The following is a 23,689-nucleotide window of genomic DNA, read 5'->3' on the forward strand; positions in this document are numbered from 1 at the left end:
TCCAAAAGTTTTGGTAACGATCACCGAGGTAGGGTATTCATCCCTAGCTCGTTGGTGAAGTCGTTATAAAAAGGATAAATGTGAAGCTAATCGTCAAGATAAGGAATTCATTCCAAACTTAATGATAAATCTTCCATTTTGAGGATATAGGTACTAGCATAAAAACTTTAAACAATCCACATGACATATTTAGTTATCAAGATTAACGTATTACTGGTATGTGAGAAACAGGTCAAACCATCGTGTACCGCAATGTTGACTACCCCACTTCGTCGCAACGAAGAGGGTGTAATGTTGTTTACTTAACATGACCCTAAGAATCGGGGCGGGCGCTACTCCTATAACGCTACACAAGCGTTATACATGTTAAGGTGTGGCCTGATCAAAGTTTACGGATCAAACCATCGTGTACCGCAATTGTGACTACCCAACATCGTCGCAACGAAGAGGGTGTAATGTTGTTTACTTAACATGACCCTAAGAATCGGGGCGGGCGCTACTCCTATAGCACTACGCATAGTGCTATACATGTTAAGGTGTGGTTTCAAGGACAAGTTCCTCACAATAGAATAATCCAGTAATCCCGAACCAAGTATAACGTATTAGTATGCATGTATTGTGGATTGTTGTGTAATAAATTTTGAATTTCGAAAATAAAAAGTTTGATTCGTGTTGTGTATAAAATTGATTCTAGTATAACTTTGATTTTTAAATAAACGAGGTAATAAGTATTAAATTGCATAAAAATTGAAATAGCATAAAAGAGAGGCTTGTTAAAATATCGGAGTGTTTCGGGCTTAGAAACATCGACTATTCCAAAGTGGGTCGAAAGTTCTTTCGAATTAGAGAAAACGTGCTTTGGCCTATAGGTAAGATACTCTCGTCGAGAAGCGATTAACGGTATCTTACCCTTCCGGTTACTACACATCCCTAAATGATTGAAACAATCGGGACTTTGGCAAGATTGAAAATCAGGGAATGGGACTTAATCGACGAGATGCGGGTTTCACCCCTAACTTGACGATTTCGTACCCTAGATGTGGTTAGTACTCGTCGGGTCAAAATAAAATTTCGACACTTGACGAGGGTCCACTAGAGTTGAAATGGAAATTACCATTAAGTTGTGGATTTCACTCCTAGCTTAATGGTGTAATTTCGTGCAAAAATAGGTTAAGGTAGAATGAGAGTCGTTTACCAAATTCTGGGTTTCACGCCTATTTTGGTAAAGTCGTCTCGTTTATGTTACAAGAGTATACAAATAAACACAAGTGTATTCATGTTAGCCTTAGGAAAGGCATATAAATTAAATCAACAAGAAGTATAGCTAGGAAGCATGCATGGTAGAGTACAAAAGTTTTAAACAACAAATAAGAGGTAAAATTCCTAAAACTATAGATTAGGGCAAAAGCATGGCAATTTTCCTAATTCCCTATAGTTATGGCTCTGATACCAATCTGTCACACCCCAACCGATGGCGGAAACATCGGGATGAGACGAAGTGCGTAGATTGCTCGAGACTTCATAACGCAATTTGTGTCAAGTGTTTAATGTTTACATTTTACATGGTTTGATCTAGAATATAACAAATTTAAAATAACTAATGCACAATAAGTATTCAAATAATTATATTTCATTTCATTAATAAGCAATTATTACAGGTATTGGAACCAGAATACAACAGGATTAAAAGTAAATTACAATACAACGAGCAATAAAGTTTAAATGCGTTTCTAGGCAATCCTACTGGATTCATCTGTCACAATCCTGCAACATGTGTTAAAAGCATGGATCAGTACGAAAGCACTGGCGAGCATACAAGTTTGAATATAATTATTAGTATAAAAGTTTGTCTCAATTCCACATGGCATTCTATATTCAAGTTGAACGAGCATACATAAACAACTTACGCATAGCAAATAGTATATATAATTAAAGTCCTTAACTAGCATGCATAACAACCTAAGCATAACAATATCATGAATTACAAGTTGGAACTCACAAGCATAAACAACCAAAGCATAACAATGAACGTGTTCGATGGTTTGAGTATTTAATTATAATCGATTGCGTAAAGTGGATTTGTATACATGTTGCACCCAAAAAATGCTTTAAAGCGTAAAAAGGGTCGAGTATGCTCACTAAGTTGCGTATGATAATTCTTGAAATAACGCACGAGTGAAGATTGGAGGAACCGAACGAGTGGGAAAGATTATCCTAGATATTAAAATTCAACATAAATGATTTAGTTTATTTCTACAAATTAGATAATAATCCTAGTGTTTATGGTTTATAAGTTAATAATTAAATGTTATAATTTATCTTATTAATTAACATTTAATGTCAAAAATTAAATTATTTAGTTTTTGGGTTATCAATGCATTTCACGTTTAATAAAGAAATTTTGACTAAATAAGAATCCTAAAATGGTGGATGCAATTTAGTTATGCATATAAACAGATCTTACTGTAAGTATACTTAACAAACAAAATATATGTACACATTATTTTGAAGAGATTGTAACATGTTGACAAGTAAACTATTTTTACATATCAATGTATTAGTCATATTAACTACTGTTTTGAATTGTTTATTAAAGAGATTAGAAAATATTAAATATGATTAAGACTTTAGGAAATATTAAATATGTATATTAAACATGTTGATTACGTTTTAAGTTTTTCTATGGAAAGGATATTAAACATAAACAAAAATGCTATGCACTTACTGTTAATAGCAACAATATTATCATTAAATCATGATTAACCAATAGAATTTCTTGATTGTCATTTTAATCATTTTATATTAGAAGTATGATAGATACCAATTTAATTTAATTCATTTATACATAAAAAAAAAACAAAAACAAAACCTTCTTCTTCCTTAAGAGACCCAGCGAACAACAAGACTCAGCCAAGCCAACTGTTCATGTTTCTTTTATTTTGTGTTTGATCTTGAATAACATCTATCCATAGTCCTTTATATCAAATAAATAAATAAATAAATAACAAGAACAGAAAGAAAAAAATTAGCGGACAGAAGGTATACCGACTCGTTACGGAATGAAACTCCGTCGCGGATTACGGGCGGCTCCAGTGAACGTGACCCGAACCCAAACCAGATCTGAACGGAGGGTGAAGCCTGATCGTCACCACCTCCATCCGCCATTCTCCGACGACCGGAGCTCGTCTCCGCCATTCGTGTCCATTACCGCCTTGTCCACCATCACCAACCCAACCCAACCCAAACCTGAAGCAAACCACCCACACCTCCGTCAACTTTCTGCAACCGTCCTTGCTGCCGGAAAACCGACGCCGTCGCCGCCACCAGGAGTGGTGTTGGCCACTTGCTGGAGAGAGAGAGAGGGAGATGAGCGAGAGGTGGAGAGTGTCCGTGTGTGGTCGATTGGTGTATATTGTACAAGAAGGGGCTTTATATTATGAGGAGAGGTTATGGAATAAGGTGAAATTTGGGAAGGAGTGAAATAAACGGCTAATGAAAATGAACACCATTAGGGTTTTCACTTCTTATAAATACTTAGGTTAGATGAGGTTTTAAGTGGGCTTGGGCCAAGGCCCACAAGCCCAGTCTGCGTTTTAAGTGGCCCACCAGCTCCTACAAACCTGTTTTCGAACCCGAACTTTATAAAATGTCGCATTATTTTATTTAAAGTTGAAAATACGTAAAATGGTGCCGGTAATCGATATTAGTCGCGTCTGTTTGTCGGTTGCGTTAAAAACGCGCAACGCGCGCCGCTTGTCATTTTGTTTTTGTTTTTTGTTATCCGTTTTTTTTTTCGTTCCGGTTTCGACTGTGGTTCTAAAATTAGAAACCAAACACGAATTTTATAAAAACAGAAAATCACGGAAATACGAGGCGTTACAGTCTCCCCTACTTTTCGTCCCGAAATTTATTCAAGAGTAAAGATTGTGAGTGATTAAAGTTTGTATTCAATAAGGTCTAAGGAAACACCGAATTTCACACGGCACGTTTTTTTTTACGAAAGTTTGGTAACATGGTAGGAACAATTATAGATACCATGTTCATACAATGTTACGTCCGTTTCGCTAATCGGTGTCATGTTAGGTTCCGTGTTACAATGCACAGTAAAACCTACTATGATTTTCATGCGCCTACCACTATAATCATGTATGCATCCGTGATTATTTTGGTATGTGCATGATCCGCATAGTTTGTATTTACTAGTGTATGGGTCATGGCACACTAACGTATGATGAATAAGAATATATGTGTATGATAGCGTATATAGGTTTAAGTGTGTATCCATGAGTATATGAGAGTATAGCGTATGAGTATAAATATGAATATAAGTGTATATCAATTTTGTATATAGTATCAAATGTGTAAGTTGAAACATAACGAGTTTGAGCATGATAGATTTTCCAAAAGTTTTGGTAACGATCACCGAGGTAGGGTATTCATCCCTAGCTCGTTGGTGAAGTCGTTATAAAAAGGATAAATGTGAAGCTAATCGTCAAGATAAGGAATTCATTCCAAACTTAATGATAAATCTTCCATTTTGAGGATATAGGTACTAGCATAAAAACTTTAAACAATCCACATGACATATTTAGTTATCAAGATTAACGTATTACTGGTATATGAGAAACAGGTCAAACCATCGTGTACCGCAATGTTGACTACCCCACTTCGTCGCAACGAAGAGGGTGTAATGTTGTTTACTTAACATGACCCTAAGAATCGGGGCGGGCGCTACTCCTATAACGCTACACAAGCGTTATACATGTTAAGGTGTGGCCTGATCAAAGTTTACGGATCAAACCATCGTGTACCGCAATTGTGACTACCCAACATCGTCGCAACGAAGAGGGTGTAATGTTGTTTACTTAACATGACCCTAAGAATCGGGGCGGGTGCTACTCCTATAGCACTACGCATAGTGCTATACATGTTAAGGTGTGGTTTCAAGGACAAGTTCCTCACAATAGAATAATCCAGTAATCCCGAACCAAGTATAACGTATTAGTATGCATGTATTGTGGATTGTTGTGTAATAAATTTTGAATTTCGAAAATAAAAAGTTTGATTCGTGTTGTGTATAAAATTGATTCTAGTATAACTTTGATTTTTAAATAAACGAGGTAATAAGTATTAAATTGCATAAAAATTGAAATAGCATAAAAGAGAGGCTTGTTAAAATATCGGAGTGTTTCGGGTTTAGAAACATCGACTATTCCAAAGTGGGTCGAAAGTTCTTTCGAATTAGAGAAAACGTGCTTTGGCCTATAGGTAAGATACTCTCGTCGAGAAGCGATTAACGGTATCTTACCCTTCCGGTTACTACACATCCCTAAATGATTGAAACAATCGGGACTTTGGCAAGATTGAAAATCAGGGAATGGGACTTAATCGACGAGATGCGGGTTTCACCCCTAACTTGACGATTTCGTACCCTAGATGTGGTTAGTACTCGTCGGGTCAAAATAAAATTTCGACACTTGACGAGGGTCCACTAGAGTTACTAGAGTTGAAATGGAAATTACCATTAAGTTGTGGATTTCACTCCTAGCTTAATGGTGTAATTTCGTGCAAAAATAGGTTAAGGTAGAATGAGAGTCGTTTACCAAATTCTGGGTTTCACGCCTATTTTGGTAAAGTCGTCTCGTTTATGTTACAAGAGTATACAAATAAACACAAGTGTATTCATGTTAGCCTTAGGAAAGGCATATAAATTAAATCAACAAGAAGTATAGCTAGGAAGCATGCATGGTAGAGTACAAAAGTTTTAAACAACAAATAAGAGGTAAAATTCCTAAAACTATAGATTAGGGCAAAAGCATGGCAATTTTCCTAATTCCCTATAGTTATGGCTCTGATACCAATCTGTCACACCCCAACCGATGGCGGAAACATCGGGATGAGACGAAGTGCGTAGATTGCTCGAGACTTCATAACGCTATTTGTGTCAAGTGTTTAATGTTTACATTTTACATGGTTTGATCTAGAATATAACAAATTTAAAATAACTAATGCACAATAAGTATTCAAATAATTATATTTCATTTCATTAATAAGCAATTATTACAGGTATTGGAACCAGAATACAACAGGATTAAAAGTAAATTACAATACAACGAGCAATAAAGTTTAAATGCGTTTCTAGGCAATCCTACTGGATTCATCTGTCACAATCCTGCAACATGTGTTAAAAGCATGGATCAGTACGAAAGCACTGGCGAGCATACAAGTTTGAATATAATTATTAGTATAAAAGTTTGTCTCAATTCCACATGGCATTCTATATTCAAGTTGAACGAGCATACATAAACAACTTACGCATAGCAAATAGTATATATAATTAAAGTCCTTAACTAGCATGCATAACAACCTAAGCATAACAATATCATGAATTACAAGTTGGAACTCACAAGCATAAACAACCAAAGCATAACAATGAACGTGTTCGATGGTTTGAGTATTTAATTATAATCGATTGCGTAAAGTGGATTTGTATACATGTTGCACCCAAAAAATGCTTTAAAGCGTAAAAAGGGTCGAGTATGCTCACATTGGTTGTGTATGATAATTCTTGAAATAACGCACGAGTGAAGATTGGAGGAACCGAACGAGTGGGAAAGATTATCCTAGATATTAAAATTCAACATAAATGATTTAGTTTATTTCTACAAATTAGATAATAATCCTAGTGTTTATGGTTTATAAGTTAATAATTAAATGTTATAATTTATCTTATTAATTAACATTTAATGTCAAAAATTAAATTATTTAGTTTTTGGGTTATCAATGCATTTCACGTTTAATAAAGAAATTTTGACTAAATAAGAATCCTAAAATGGTGGATGCAATTTAGTTATGCATATAAACAGATCTTGCTGTAAGTATACTTAACAAACAAAATATATGTACACATTATTTTGAAGAGATTGTAACATGTTGACAAGTAAACTATTTTTACATATCAATGTATTAGTCATATTAACTACTGTTTTGAATTGTTTATTAAAGAGATTAGAAAATATTAAATATGATTAAGACTTTAGGAAATATTAAATATGTATATTAAACATGTTGATTACGTTTTAAGTTTTTCTATGGAAAGGATATTAAACATAAACAAAAATGCTATGCACTTACTGTTAATAGCAACAATATTATCATTAAATCATGATTAACCAATAGAATTTCTTGATTGTCATTTTAATCATTTTATATTAGAAGTATGATAGATACCAATTTAATTTAATTCATTTATACATAAAAAAAAAACAAAAACAAAACCTTCTTCTTCCTTAAGAGACCCAGCGAACAACGAGACTCAGCCAAGCCAACTGTTCATGTTTCTTTTATTTTGTGTTTGATCTTGAATAACATCTATCCATAGTCCTTTATATCAAATAAATAAATAAATAAATAAATAACAAGAACAGAAAGAAAAAAATTAGCGGACAGAAGGTATACCGACTCGTTACGGAATGAAACTCCGTCGCGGATTACGGGCGGCTCCAGTGAACGTGACCCGAACCCAAACCAGATCTGAACGGAGGGTGAAGCCTGATCGTCACCACCTCCATCCGCCATTCTCCGACGACCGGAGCTCGTCTCCGCCATTCGTGTCCATTACCGCCTTGTCCACCATCACCAACCCAACCCAACCCAAACCTGAAGCAAACCACCCACACCTCCGTCAACTTTCTGCAACCGTCCTTGCTGCCGGAAAACCGACGCCGTCGCCGCCACCAGGAGTGGTGTTGGCCACTTGCTGGAGAGAGAGAGAGGGAGATGAGCGAGAGGTGGAGAGTGTCCGTGTGTGGTCGATTGGTGTATATTGTACAAGAAGGGGCTTTATATTATGAGGAGAGGTTATGGAATAAGGTGAAATTTGGGAAGGAGTGAAATAAACGGCTAATGAAAATGAACACCATTAGGGTTTTCACTTCTTATAAATACTTAGGTTAGATGAGGTTTTAAGTGGGCTTGGGCCAAGGCCCACAAGCCCAGTCTGCGTTTTAAGTGGCCCACCAGCTCCTACAAACCTGTTTTCGAACCCGAACTTTATAAAATGTCGCATTATTTTATTTAAAGTTGAAAATACGTAAAATGGTGCCGGTAATCGATATTAGTCGCGTCTGTTTGTCGGTTGCGTTAAAAACGCGCAACGCGCACCGCTTGTCATTTTGTTTTTGTTTTTTGTTATCCGTTTTTTTTTTTCGTTCCGGTTTCGACTGTGGTTCTAAAATTAGAAACCAAACACGAATTTTATAAAAACAGAAAATCACGGAAATACGAGGCGTTACAGTCTCCCCTACTTTTCGTCCCGAAATTTATTCAAGAGTAAAGATTGTGAGTGATTAAAGTTTGTATTCAATAAGGTCTAAGGAAACACCGAATTTCACACGGCACGTTTTTTTTTACGAAAGTTTGGTAACATGGTAGGAACAATTATAGATACCATGTTCATACAATGTTACGTCCGTTTCGCTAATCGGTGTCATGTTAGGTTCCGTGTTACAATGCACAGTAAAACCTACTATGATTTTCATGCGCCTACCACTATAATCATGTATGCATCCGTGATTATTTTGGTATGTGCATGATCCGCATAGTTTGTATTTACTAGTGTATGGGTCATGGCACACTAACGTATGATGAATAAGAATATATGTGTATGATAGCGTATATAGGTTTAAGTGTGTATCCATGAGTATATGAGAGTATAGCGTATGAGTATAAATATGAATATAAGTGTATATCAATTTTGTATATAGTATCAAATGTGTAAGTTGAAACATAACGAGTTTGAGCATGATAGATTTTCCAAAAGTTTTGGTAACGATCACCGAGGTAGGGTATTCATCCCTAGCTCGTTGGTGAAGTCGTTATAAAAAGGATAAATGTGAAGCTAATCGTCAAGATAAGGAATTCATTCCAAACTTAATGATAAATCTTCCATTTTGAGGATATAGGTACTAGCATAAAAACTTTAAACAATCCACATGACATATTTAGTTATCAAGATTAACGTATTACTGGTATATGAGAAACAGGTCAAACCATCGTGTACCGCAATGTTGACTACCCCACTTCGTCGCAACGAAGAGGGTGTAATGTTGTTTACTTAACATGACCCTAAGAATCGGGGCGGGCGCTACTCCTATAACGCTACACAAGCGTTATACATGTTAAGGTGTGGCCTGATCAAAGTTTACGGATCAAACCATCGTGTACCGCAATTGTGACTACCCAACATCGTCGCAACGAAGAGGGTGTAATGTTGTTTACTTAACATGACCCTAAGAATCGGGGCGGGTGCTACTCCTATAGCACTACGCATAGTGCTATACATGTTAAGGTGTGGTTTCAAGGACAAGTTCCTCACAATAGAATAATCCAGTAATCCCGAACCAAGTATAACGTATTAGTATGCATGTATTGTGGATTGTTGTGTAATAAATTTTGAATTTCGAAAATAAAAAGTTTGATTCGTGTTGTGTATAAAATTGATTCTAGTATAACTTTGATTTTTAAATAAACGAGGTAATAAGTATTAAATTGCATAAAAATTGAAATAGCATAAAAGAGAGGCTTGTTAAAATATCGGAGTGTTTCGGGTTTAGAAACATCGACTATTCCAAAGTGGGTCGAAAGTTCTTTCGAATTAGAGAAAACGTGCTTTGGCCTATAGGTAAGATACTCTCGTCGAGAAGCGATTAACGGTATCTTACCCTTCCGGTTACTACACATCCCTAAATGATTGAAACAATCGGGACTTTGGCAAGATTGAAAATCAGGGAATGGGACTTAATCGACGAGATGCGGGTTTCACCCCTAACTTGACGATTTCGTACCCTAGATGTGGTAAACCTTTTTCTTTTTAAACCATTTTTCTATCCTTACCCGAACAAATTCCTTAGTTGCCCATTTTGAGCCTAAACCTTTCGTTTGACCACCCTATAGCCCATAAACCTTAAACCTTTTCTTTCTAAACCCGTGTGATGAAAATTCGATTATAGGAGCTTAAGTTTGTATAGTTGTTATGACTCGTTCAAATATATATATATATATATATATATATATATATATATATATATAATTTTTGTGAAAAAGAATTGAAAATTGTGGAAGAAAAACACAAAAAGAAGCGTTAGTAGTTATCGAATAAAAGGGTGAAAGATTATTGCCCATAGTGGATGTTTATAGTTTACTTTGGTTTAGGATAGTCTTTTGTAATAAAAAAGTCGAATTTTCATCACTCTAGCCACTTTAAAAATATCCTATTTCCTACCCTTCGCCTAGCCCCGTTACAACCCTTCAAAGACCTTTTGACTTGTGCTTAGTATTTGTGTTCGATAGTGGAGAATGATTGAGTTGCAAGCCTATGCGGGTACGTGTTCTAATCGGTTTTGAGCGATTAATTGTTGAAATGCTAATACATTATACATGTTAGCAAATTTTAAGCCGAGTGGAGAGCACATTGTGAGGGATATGCACGAGTTGTTAGTTTTGCGGGCGGGTTAATCTTGGGTAACCATTTGTGTATCTAAAAGCATGTTACCATTAAATACATTGAATATTGTAAAGAGTTTGAACTTTAGCATGACATTAGACCTTAACCTTTGTCTCGGGAATGGGATGTATATTCGTTGTGCGACCCAACTGAAAGTGAAAAACAGATTTGCTTGAGGCCAAGCAAAAGACAAGTGTGGGGATGTGATACGTGGTTGAAAACTGGTGTCTGTAATTGTTTAATTTGATGTTTTTACACAAGTTTTAGTTTCGAATTGCCTACTCTTGATTAGATTTGTGTTTTACAGGTCTACCGGAGTTTAAGGAGCTTTTCGGGAGCTTTACGAGTCATCGGAGCGAAAACGGGACCACCGGGAAGCGACACGGGTCAACCGGAAGCAAGGAATGCGAAAAACAGAAAACCCAACATCTGGGCACCGTCGCCGACGCCCATAGGGGCCGTCGCCGACGGTTTGCACATATGACCGTGGCCAGAAATTGTCCGTAGACAGCTACTTTAGCCGTCGGCCACTTTCAAACATCCACACACCGTCGCCGACGGGCACATCCACCGTCGGCGACGGCTCATCAAAACCTGAAACGCGAACTTTGGGGTTTTGGGGTGTGGGAACGAATCAAAAAGGGTTGTTGACCAACTAATACGAGAGTTACACTTTTGGAGGAGTTTGAATCTTGTTTTTGGAGCCTCACACACCATCTTTGACACTATAAAACACCAACCATTCCATCTATCATCATCTCTACACCCGAGAATCATCACCATCATCACAATACAACCACCAATCATAAAACCCTAGTTCATCGAATCACTCACCATTTTCCACCATCATCATCCATCACTAACCTTCATCATTTCCATCCACTCAAGCTTCAAGATGAATCCTTCCGCGTTCCAAACATCCGGTGATCAAGCTTCTTCAACCATGAGCGGCTAATCATCTCGGTTTCACCCCGGTGTAGGTAGTTGTTAATTCTAGGGTTTTGAATTGTTCTTGTTTTAACTTAGTGACAATTTGTATTTGGTTTTTGAAACTCTTGACAATAGTATTACATTTGTTACGAATTCGTGAATTGTCGAGTGATGTTAAAAGTTATAACTTCACGAAACGGTGATATGTAATTGTACATTGTCATTGTTAGGATTTACTTGTGTTGATTACAAAGTGTCTTTTTTGTCCGTTCTTCGGAGCGTTGATAGTTAGTAGCACCTAAGTCACGGTACACTAAATCCGCTAATCAAATGCAATTGAGTTGAAACTAGAACTTGTAGAAATCCTAGGTTAATAATTACCGAAACCGGGTGTGATTCCTTTTTATTATTATTGTTCTCATATAAAAATTTCTTGCAATCATTAAGTAGTAGTTGTCAATTAAGTAATTCATTTTCCGTAGTTCAAATTCATATCTTTTTATTAAACAAAAATACCAAAACACTTTAGCAAGCTTCATAAATTGTGACAATCGTTTATAATTCATTCGAATCCATACACAAACCACATACTCTTCGTGGATCGACCCCTTACTACCACTAACACATTGTTAAGGGTAATTTGGGCTTATAAATATTATCTTTGACTGGAGCGCGACACTCCGATCAAAGCTCTTGCCATGTTTGAGCCAGTGCCACATCGGCACCCCTATCTCTCATCACACCATTCAACCATGTCAAAGCTCGTTTCTCAAAGACGCTAGATGCAAATTCTACCTTTCGCTCGTTTGGACATTGAACATGTCTGAAGGTGTTCTCTAAACTCTCGAACCATTGTAGCAGTGCAGTCGCTCCTTGAGACCCAGAAAACTTTGATGGCTTAGCCGAGTTGAACGTCTTGAAGTTGCAGTGGGCATTATTTTTGTTGTTGGCTTGGTTCCATTGAGCAAAGAGGTTTGGGAATTGAGCAGCTATTTGTTGCGCAATGATCTCTGCCAGTTCGGCAGTCGCTATCTGGTTTTCGCGTCGAGGAGGCATTCTAAAAGAGGAACAAGAAAGAAAACAAATGAAATGGCATTGGGTAAGAATTGGATGTTACAATTACCGGCCATAATCATGGTTGAGGGTCATTTGTTTGAATCCATGAAGCAAACAAACAACACCAAGGCTGAATCAAAGCAAATAGATGCTCATAGTGTATCGCGAAGACATGCTCGCCTATAAGTGGACACTCACCCCAAGAGTTCCCAGGTAAGAGTGACTGGTCCGATTATGTGGATTTATACGAACACTCTAGCCTTAGACAGAATGTCACACCCCCAAAATACCACTTAGGGAGTGTCCCTGATAGGCGTGTGACATACCAGCAATGAGCCACTAATTACATAGAACTCATACATGTTTCTAAAATAAAGTTCTTGATTAATAATAAAACACCATCCAAGTTCAAAAGAAAACCAAAGTATTCAGCGGAAGCAAAACCAAACGAAGTTAAATAGTTTAAATCCAATATAAGGTATCAACAAATCAGAACACAAATCCCTCCAATCGACCCATGAGACTCCAGCTACTTCAGACAGCAAGTTCCAATGCAACAGCTAACGACCTACAAGCATGCAAACAAGTGTGTCAGACAACGCTGGTGAGTTCAAAGTTTGGTTACCGAGTTAGTTACCAGTTACGTGTATAAAACAGTTCAACAATTTGATTTGATGTTGTTATTAACTCGATTACCGAAATGGCTACAAGATGTGTTTGCCCAACCCCAATGTCTATATCAAAACATTGGTCATGCTTTAAGGAAATTAGTTCACGCCCGACCTCCCTGAGACGGTGTGAGGGTGCCAAACCTAATAGCGCTATCAACTAATAACCTCGTTGCCTTCCCGGCAACTGTCGGTAGATGTAAGGGGTCTTATATGATAGAAACTGAGTAATAACCAACATCCCAATAACCTGCATTCCTTCCAGGAACGTTACCCAATATCCCTTCCCGGGATGCATGCTTGGAAAAGAGCAGTGAACTCACCTTAGTTTTGCTCGGTAAGATTAATTTACTCGCTTACCCACAGTGCTCAACCAAGCCCTACCGTGGTTACCAGAGTTAATCAGTTCTATGCACACGTAAAACTTATGTTCCAAGCATCTATAACACATATTACATTAAGCAGCACTTATGTTTTTACACATGTCATAGCGAGCAGTTGGGTCATTAACAATGTCAGTTCAAATCACTTTATAACATAAGTGGATCAGTTTATATTCGAGCACACTCGTTAATTAGAACTATTGTTCATGCATTGCAATTTAACCAGTTATTATCATGTACTTATTTAACAAACATGTAGGCCACACTCGTGTTCTCTAAGGTGTACGGCCCACTGACATTCCACCCTATCCATTGCGGCTGACCCACTACGCCCAACCCATTAAACTGAGTTTATACGGCCCAGCCCAGACTAAATGTGATTTAGTTATAATGTCGCCCAACTAGCAGGCCCTGTTCCTGCGTTTCCTAGTTCTAAGCCCCAATCCGTTTTATTTTGTCAAATGGGGCGGCTCACTGATGTATACCTCAATTCAGTAACAATAATCTACTCACATATTTTAGCCTTATGTGACAAGTTATGATTTTTATTCAATGATTATTATGCTGCCATACCTAATCTAGTTCTATAAATCCTACACACAATACCATCATCTTCAATACTTTTATTAAAACAATCAACAATGGCCGACAATCATGGCTGCACTTTCAAGGTATTTCACATGCACTATTAATTATCACTTACACACAATTATTTAATCATGCATGATCACAACAGCACATACACCTAACCGCATAACATCATCCCTTTTTATCATAACACATGAATCAATATACTCAGCACATAACCTACATCATCTACCCATACAATATCCCACAATATGAAAATTAATAAGAGAATAATACTAACCGGAAGAACTGATTGGTTAAACTGTAAACTCGAACAGGGGGGGGTCTCCTGTCGCACATACGTATGGAAGCAGTAGGGTTTGCTTATTATACGCAAAATATGTGGACGTATCCTACAAGGTTTACTCTTAAAGATATCCTAACTAACAACCTATCAGGCTTCCTTATGGGCTTGTACTATTGCTAACCATTCAAACAATGGGCCGGCCATGATATACATAAGGAATGGGGTGGGTCGAACAATGCATTGGGCCAAGATCAAGTCAAAAGGAGTAGGAGTAGGCTGCCTTGATTAAATTAGGACTAGTGGTGTATTGGGCTCGAATGCGAAGGTGCGGCCCAATGTGTCAAATAGAACGTTTTTAACATATAGAGAAAGGTAACGAGAAATAAGGATCAAAAGATGGAACGTTACCGACCTTGAAAATTCGGATTGTCACATCATCCCCAACTTGAAAGAAATTTCGTCCCGAAATTTGACAAGTATGCATAGAAGGATGAAGTGATAGATCAAGATTGTTGCCGGTTCTCCCCAGGTGCCACATCATCCCCAACTTGATTGGGAATTTCGTCCCGAATTTCGCTAGTGTTACCAGAGCTAGACTTGTCATTAGGAAAAAGTTGAGGATACTTGAGTTTCATTTGATCTTCACGCTCCCACGTGAACTCCGGTCCACGTCTTGAGTTCCAACGAACTCTCACAATCGGAATACGACTATGTTTGCGTATTTTGACCTCTCGATCCATAATCTCAACGGGCTCTTCAAAAAACTGTAGCTTGTCGTCGATTTTTAACTCTTGGAAAGGTACCGCTAATGGGTCGTCAACATAACACTTCTTTAACTGTGATACATGAAATACGTCGTGAACATTACCCAGCTCAGTAGGTAACTCCAACCTATAAGCCACCTTACCGATACGTTCAAGAACTTTAAACGGCCCAACATAACGTGGATTCAGCTTGCCACGCTTCCCAAAGCGTACAACCCCTTTCCACGGTGAGACTTTCAGCATGACGCGGTCATTCACTTCAAACACTACCTCTTTGGCACGCTTGTCAGCATAGGCCTTCTGGCGGTCACGAGCAGCTGCCATACGTTCCCTGATTTTTACAATCATATCTGAAGTTTCAAGTACCATCTCAGGTCCTGTGATCTGACTATCACCCACCTCAGCCCAGCAGAGAGGTGAACGGCACTTCCTCCCGTACAGTGCCTCAAATGGTGCCGCTTTGATACTGGTGTGGTAGCTGTTATTGTAGGAAAACTCTACCAACGGCAAGTACTTCTCCCATCCTTTCCCAAAATCAATAACACATGCCCGCAGCATATCCTCTAGTGTCTGAATAGTGCGTTCACTCTGACCATCTGTCTGTGGATGATAAGCCGTGCTCATATCGAGACGTGAGCCGAACGACTTATGCATAGCCTGCCATAACTCTGAAGTAAAACGAGGATCTCGATCAGAAATAATAGAAGTCGGCACCCCGTGCCTAGAAACCACCTCTTTAAGGTACACTGCTGCGAGCTGCGAATACTTATCTGTCTCCTTGATTGCTAGGAAATGTGCTGACTTTGTGAGACGGTCGACAATCACCCATATAGTATCGTTCCCAGCTTGTGTTCTTGGTAACCCCGTAACAAAATCCATAGCGATCTGTTCCCATTTCCACATGGGTATCTCCGGCTGCTGAAGTAGACCCGAAGGTTTCTGATATTCCACCTTGACTTTAGCACAAGTCAAACACTTGCTCACGTATGTCGCTATGATCGCCTTCATATTCGGCCACCAATACAAGACTTTGAGGTCCTGATACATCTTATCAGACCCCGGATGAATAGAGTATCGTGACTTGTGCGCTTCATCCATCACAAGTTCTCTGAGATCACCAAACAAAGGAATCCATACTCTTTCCATAAAATAATAGATGCCATCAGATCTCTGCTCGAGCTGCTTTTTCATACCCCGTAAACCCTCAGCTTCGATGTTTTCTTCCTTCAATGCCTCAGTCTGAGCCGTACGAATCTTATCAGGAAGGTTTGAATGAATAGTGAGTTGCAATGCGCGAACCCGTTTAGGCTTCGCCTCCTTTCGACTAAGTGCATCAGCTACTACATTAGCTTTACCCGGATGATACTTGATAGCACACTCATAATCGTTCAAAAGCTCTATCCAACGCCGTTGCCGCATGTTCAAATCCTTCTGGTCGAAGATATGCTGAAGGCTTCTGTGATCGGTGTAGATGGTGCATTTGGTACCGTACAGATAGTGCCTCCAGATCTTCAACGCGAAAACCACAGCTCCTAACTCCAAGTCGTGAGTCGTATAATTCTTCTCGTGTACCTTCAACCGTCGAGAAGCATATGCTATCACTTTGCCGCGCTGCATCAACACACAACCGAGACCCTGAATCGATGCATCACAATAAACCACAAAATCTTCCGTACCCTCTGGTAGAGACAAGATCGGTGTGCTGCACAATTTCTGCTTCAAAAGTTGGAAAGCGTCCTCCTGTTTCGCCCCCAAGAATAAACTACGTTCTTCTGCGTCAAGGAGGTAAGAGGTTGAGCGATCTTTGAGAAATCCTGAATGAACCGACGATAGTACCCTGCAAGACCAAGTAATTGTCGCACCTCCGAAGGATTCCTCGGTGCCGCCCAATTCCTAATAGCATCGATCTTAGCAGGATCCACGTGTATCCCCTTTTCGTTAACAATATGCCCAAGAAAGTGTACTTCTCGGATCCAGAAGTCACACTTAGATAACTTCGCGTAAAGTTGCTCCTTCCTCAGGAGCTCCAAGATAAGACGTAGGTGTCGCTCATGGTCCTCCTCGCTCTTGGAGTAGATCAAGATGTCGTCGATGAAAACAATAACGAAGTCGTCGAGATACGGTTTGCACACGCGGTTCATGAGATCCATGAAGACCGCTGGTGCATTAGTCATCCCAAACGGCATAACCAAAAACTCGTAGTGGCCATACCGCGTTCGAAAAGCCGTCTTTGGAACATCCTCCTCCCTGACTCGTACCTGATGATAGCCCGACCTTAAGTCGATCTTGGAATAAAAACTCGACCCTTGCAGCTGGTCAAACAAGTCGTCAATGCGTGGTAAAGGGTAGCGATTTTTGATTGTCACCTTGTTGAGCTCACGATAATCTATGCACATCCGAAAGGACCCATCCTTCTTCTTCACAAATAGTACTGGGGCTCCCCAAGGCGAAGAGCTAGGTCGGATAAAACCCCTATCCAACAGCTCTTGGAGTTGGTTCGACAACTCCTGTAACTCTCCTGGAGCAAGACGATAAGGAGCACGAGCAATCGGGGCTGCTCCTGGCGCGAGGTCGATCTGAAATTCCACCTGACGATATGGAGGTAAACCAGGGAGTTCTTCAGGAAATACATCGGGAAATTCACGAACCACTGGAAGATCCTCGATCCTTCTCTCATCAGACTGCGAGTCAGTAACGAGAGCTAAAAGAGCAGGATAGCCCTTGCGTAAACACTTCTGAGCCTTCATGGCCGAGATAATACTAACCATGGCACCACTATGATGACCCTGAACCGATAAGGATTCTCAGCTAGGGAGAGGAATACGCACGATTTTCTCCTTGCAAAGAATTTCCGCTTGGTGCTTGGACAGCCAATCCATGCCAACGACTATGTCAAAACTTCCAAGAGTAACGGGGAGTAGGTCAATGTCGAACACTTGACCCATGAGATCGAGTTTATAACCAAACAGAACATGAGAGGCCTCTATCGATTTACCATTAGCTAGTTCCACTATATGATTAGTGACAAGAGGTGTAGGACTCAATCCTAAACGACTACTGAACCCCAACGATACGTAACTGTAATCAGCACCAGAGTCGAATAAAACAGAAGCAAATATGTCGTTTATCGAAAACGTACCAGTCACTACGTTGCCATCATTCCTAGCTTCCCCAGCTCCAATAGTGAACACCCTCCCGTGTGCACCATTCCCTCCATTGCCCCCATTGTTATTGTTCCTGTTGTTATTATTCCCAGCATTGCTGTTATTGGCATTCTGATTCAGCTGAGGGCAATCCCGCTTGAAGTGGCCCTCGTCCCCGCACTGGAAACACACTTTCTTAACACCCTGATTCTGCTGTGGTTGTTGCTTTTGTTGTCGCTGGTGCTGCTGGCTTTGCTGCTGCTGCTGCTTTGGCTGTGGGGCTCTACAGTCTTTGGCTTCATGGCCCACTTTCTCACATCTACGACAAGTTCGGAGGCACTGTCCATAGTGATGATAGCCACACTTGCTGCACTGAGGCTTCTTTCCCACATAAGAACCCTGATTCTGATTGCTGCCCTGGCCTTGATTAACTGAAGAAGACTGACTGAAACTGCGATTGTGGTTGTTATCGGACCTTTTCTGGGATTGACCTGCACTGGTTGCTTTGTCAGCATCGTTCCACTTGCGTTTATTATCACTAGCAGGTGTGGTGGCTGTAGCAGTCGAAGTAGTAGCAGAAACACGTGGCGGCAAATTGTTACGTTCGACCTCTTGGTCAGTAATCTTATGTGCTAAACGGACGATACGGGGCAGATTGTCTAGGTTGGCAGCAGTAACGTACCCCTTAACAGCTGGTGCTAAACCCTTGAGGTACAACTCGATTCGCCGGGGTGGAGGTCGAGACAGGTTAGGGCACAAAGTTGCTAAATCATTGGACCTCCTCGTGTATGCTTCAATCTCAGATCCCTCCATTTTCAGATTATAATACTCGTTCTCCAGTTTCTGAATCTCATCACGAGGACAATACTCCTCCCTCATCAACTCCTTAAAGTCATCCCAAGTGGTGGCATTCGCCATTTCGATACCCAACATCTGCACCTGGGCATTCCACCACGTCAGGGCACCATCCTCAAGCGTGCCCGTAGCATACTTCACTCTGTCCCCAGCAGGACAATTACACATCGCGAATACCGCCTCTGCCTTCTCAAACCATCGCAGGAGCCCTACAGCCCCTTCAGTCCCACTGAAAGTCTGTGGCTTGCAATCCATGAACATCTTAAACGTACAAACAGGTGGAGCAGGTGGATGGTTTTGATTCGCAGGTTGACCTAAAACGAAAGAACGTACAACGCACAAGTAAGATTCGAGTACACGACACAAGGATAGAAAATAATTGGCACACATCGTACCAGCCTGGTAAGCCGCTAGGGCTTCAGCTACACGAGTGTTGATCAGGTTGGTTAATTCGGCCTGCGTCATAGCGATGTGGCCACGTCCGCTACCTCGGCCTCCTCCACGTCCACTCATGGTTCTAAATAAGAGAAGGGAACTATCTTAAGGGTCGAAACGAGGTAAAAGTCAAATATCACGTTGAAATATACTAACTATCAAGTTTACACATAATAGGGCAGAATCCTTCTCACGTTTGTTAAGCCTCACTGGGACTTACATGCACCTCACGTTATTATTATGTGTGCACCCATAGTAATAAGGTAATTTGCATGCTCATCTCAGTGCCTCTTAACTTGCGCTAAAAGTTTCCCCCGCATTCCAATAGCCAACAGTGGGTAGTATAGGATTATGATTCACAAAATTCAAAGAGTAGTGTCACAGTATCAAGTCACCATAGTAGCTAATATATCGTTTCGTTCAAACTGTAAGTGTATGACTACTAAACAAGTAATGCATGAAGTAATTAGAAGACGAACCTTGCAATCTGGAGCTGAGTGTCATGGTCGATTTTCGAGTTGTTCGGTTATAGTCTGGTTTTATAAAACGTTTTAAAAACCAAGTTCACTATAACCAGTGGCTCTGATACCAAACTGTCACACCCCCAAAATACCACTTAGGGAGTGTCCCTGATAGGCGTGTGACGTACCAGCAATGAGCCACTAATTACATAGAACTCATACATGTTTCTAAAATAAAGTTCTTGATTAATAATAAAACACCATCCAAGTTCAAAAGAAAACCAAAGTATTCAGCGGAAGCAAAACCAAACGAAGTTAAATAGTTTAAATCCAATATAAGGTATCAACAAATCAGAACACAAATCCCTCCAATCGACCCATGAGACTCCAGCTACTTCAGACAGCAAGTTCCAATGCAACAGCTAACGACCTACAAGCATGCAAACAAGTGTATCAGACAACGCTGGTGAGTTCAAAGTTTGGTTACCGAGTTAGTTACCAGTTACGTGTATAAAACAGTTCAACAATTTGATTTGATGTTGTTATTAACTCGATTACCGAAATGGCTACAAGATGTGTTTGCCCAACCCCAATGTCTCTATCAAAACATTGGTCATGTTTTAAGGAAATTAGTTCACGCCCGACCTCCCTGAGACGGTGTGAGGGTGCCAAACCTAATAGCGCTATCAACTAATAACCTCGTTGCCTTCCCGGCAACTGTCGGTAGATGTAAGGGGTCTTATATGATAGAAACTGAGTAATAACCAACATCCCAATAACCTGTATTCCTTCCAGGAACGTTACCCAATATCCCTTCCCGGGATGCATGCTTGGAAAAGAGCAGTGAACTCACCTTAGTTTTGCTCGGTAAGATTAATTTACTCGCTTACCCACAGTGCTCAACCAAGCCCTACCGTGGTTACCAGAGTTAATCAGTTCTATGCACACGTAAAACTTATGTTCCAAGCATCTATAACACATATTACATTAAGCAGCACTTATGTTTTTACACATGTCATAGCGAGCAGTTGGGTCATTAACAATGTCAGTTCAAATCACTTTATAACATAAGTGGATCAGTTTATATTCGAGCACACTCGTTAATTAGAACTATTGTCCATGCATCGCAATTTAACCAGTTATTATCATGTACTTATTTAACAAACATCTAGGCCACACTCGTGTTCTCTAAGGTGTACGGCCCACTGACATTCCACCCTATCCATTGCGGCTGACCCACTACGCCCAACCCATTAAAATGAGTTTATACGGCCCAGCCCAGACTAAATGTGATTTAGTTATAATGTCGCCCAACTAGCAGGCCCTGTTCCTGCGTTTCCTAGTTCTAAGCCCCAATCCGTTTTATTTTGTCAAATGGGGCGGCTCACTGATGTATACCTCAATTCAGTAACAATAATCTACTCACATATTTTAGCCTTATGTGACAAGTTATGATTTTTATTCAATGATTATTATGCTGCCATACCTAATCTAGTTCTATAAATCCTACACACAATACCATCATCTTCAATACTTTTATTAAAACAATCAACAATGGCCGACAATCATGGCTGCACTTTCAAGGTATTTCACATGCACTATTAATTATCACTTACACACAATTATTTAATCATGCATGATCACAACAGCACATACACCTAACCGCATAACATCATCCCTTTTTATCATAACACATGAATCAATATACTCAGCACATAACCTACATCATCTACCCATACAATATCCCACAATATGAAAATTAATAAGAGAATAATACTAACCGGAAGAACTGATTGGTCAAACTGTAAACTCGAACAGGGGGGGGTCTCCTGTCGCACATACGTATGGAAGCAGTAGGGTTTGCTTATTATACGCAAAATATGTGGACGTATCCTACAAGGTTTACTCTTAAAGATATCCTAACTAACAACCTATCAGGCTTCCTTATGGGCTTGTACTATTGCTAACCATTCAAACAATGGGTCGGCCATGATATACATAAGGAATGGGGTGGGTCGAACAATGCATTGGGCCAAGATCAAGTCAAAAGGAGTAGGAGTAGGCTGCCTTGATTAAATTAGGACTAGTGGTGTATTGGGCTCGAATGCGAAGGTGCGGCCCAATGTGTCAAATAGAACGTTTTTAACATATAGAGAAAGGTAACGAGAAATAAGGATCAAAAGATGGAACGTTACCGACCTTGAAAATTCGGATTGTCACACAGAAAACCCAGGGTACAGGCATTCACTCTTCCAGTTTGCACGTGTTCACACTATTTAGGACTTAAAACCTTGACGAGATTTTGAAAACCCAAAGGGGTTCAAAACCTTATAACAGAGGGTTCAAAACCTAGTAATCAATCATCCTAGAACAGATGATTAGTTTTCAAAGCGGTTTTGAAATTTATGTTCTTGTTGTGGTCGTCGCCTAAGGATAGGTGACGGTATTGTTTTGTGACTAAACGCAAGTAAACTCGCGTTAGGTTCCTAGGAAGGTTATAGACTAGGTCAAAGTATTACTAGTAACCTAATTCCCTATAACCATTGGCTCTGATACCAACTTTTCTGTCACACCCCGACCACGTGGAACATACAAAACGTGGCAGAAACGTCGGGGAGTGTTGTAACAGAATCAATTGTTTCAAATCCATGGCAAATGAAGTTTCGTTTTATTAATCAAACATGAATGTTTACATTGTTTAAACAAGAACCAAAGAGTACATAACATAAATTAACTAGTTCTTGTCTCGTTTTAAGGCACTAAGGCACAGGTCCGCCTAAGTATGTCTTGATAAGTCCTATGCATCATCTCCTGAAAACACATGTGAAGATAGGTACGTCAGCATAAAAATGCCTGTGAGATACATTGGTTTTGCGAAAACGGAATTCATGACTTATGTTTGAGAAAATGTTTAGTCATGAACCTTGTAATTTGCTTGTCTTGTAAATCATTTGAAAAACGGTAAGATCAAATGATATGTATAAATAAGAGAACACTGTATGGTTAAACGGATAACCATGTAAAATGAGTTTGTATAAGATAAGTCGTTTGTAAAACAATGTCTCGTGAAAAGTGTGTTATTTGTATAAAATGTCATATGTCTCAAATTGAAATGATTCAAATAACGCTACGATATGTAATACCATACAAACACTTATGTATAGGAAGTACCAGCGGCGTATCCACCATGCTTGTATCATATTACACACGCCTCGTTACTTAATCACTTACCCAAACCAAACCATCAAGATGAAATGTTTAACAATTGTGGAAATGTTTATGTATAGTCAAATGTCTATTGTCAAATGTAAATCATGTCAACGGATACAACTGGTTTACACGGTTCAATGGTTACAAACGGTTCATATAATCGAAGGGTTAAGACGGTTCACATAGTCAAATAGTTACAACGGTTCAAAATGTAGTATAATGTGTTCATATGCTGGATGAGCATATGCAACGGATATGCAATGTAAAACAATGTACTAAGTACGCACACAATGGGCATACATAGCATGTAATGTAAAGCAATGTACTAAGTACGCACACAATGGGCATACATAGCATGTAATGTAAAGCAATGTACTAAGTACGCACACAATGGGCATACATAGCA

General features: G+C 39.4%; 2 long non-coding RNA genes across 3 annotated transcripts; both read right to left on the reverse strand.

The window, feature by feature from the left end:
• Positions 1-1,612: 1,612 nt before the first annotated feature.
• On the reverse strand, positions 1,613-3,696 carry LOC110928376. Its single transcript, XR_002586327.2, has 2 exons — positions 3,046-3,696; positions 1,613-1,764 (listed from the first exon to the last, which is right to left on the reverse strand). It is a non-coding gene; the product is annotated as an uncharacterized LOC110928376 (long non-coding RNA).
• Positions 3,697-6,020: 2,324 nt separating this feature from the next.
• LOC110928377 lies at positions 6,021-8,080 on the reverse strand. Of its 2 annotated transcripts, XR_002586328.2 has the most exons (4): positions 7,459-8,080; positions 7,279-7,383; positions 6,548-6,623; positions 6,021-6,172 (listed from the first exon to the last, which is right to left on the reverse strand). It is a non-coding gene; the product is annotated as an uncharacterized LOC110928377 (long non-coding RNA). The 2 variants fall into 2 exon arrangements; XR_002586329.2 differs by lacking the exon at positions 7,279-7,383.
• Between the last annotated feature and the right edge of the window lie 15,609 nt (positions 8,081-23,689).

The sequence above is a fragment of the Helianthus annuus genome, chromosome 12 (assembly GCF_002127325.2).
Source record: "Helianthus annuus cultivar XRQ/B chromosome 12, HanXRQr2.0-SUNRISE, whole genome shotgun sequence".
Classification (NCBI taxonomy): domain Eukaryota; kingdom Viridiplantae; phylum Streptophyta; class Magnoliopsida; order Asterales; family Asteraceae; genus Helianthus; species Helianthus annuus.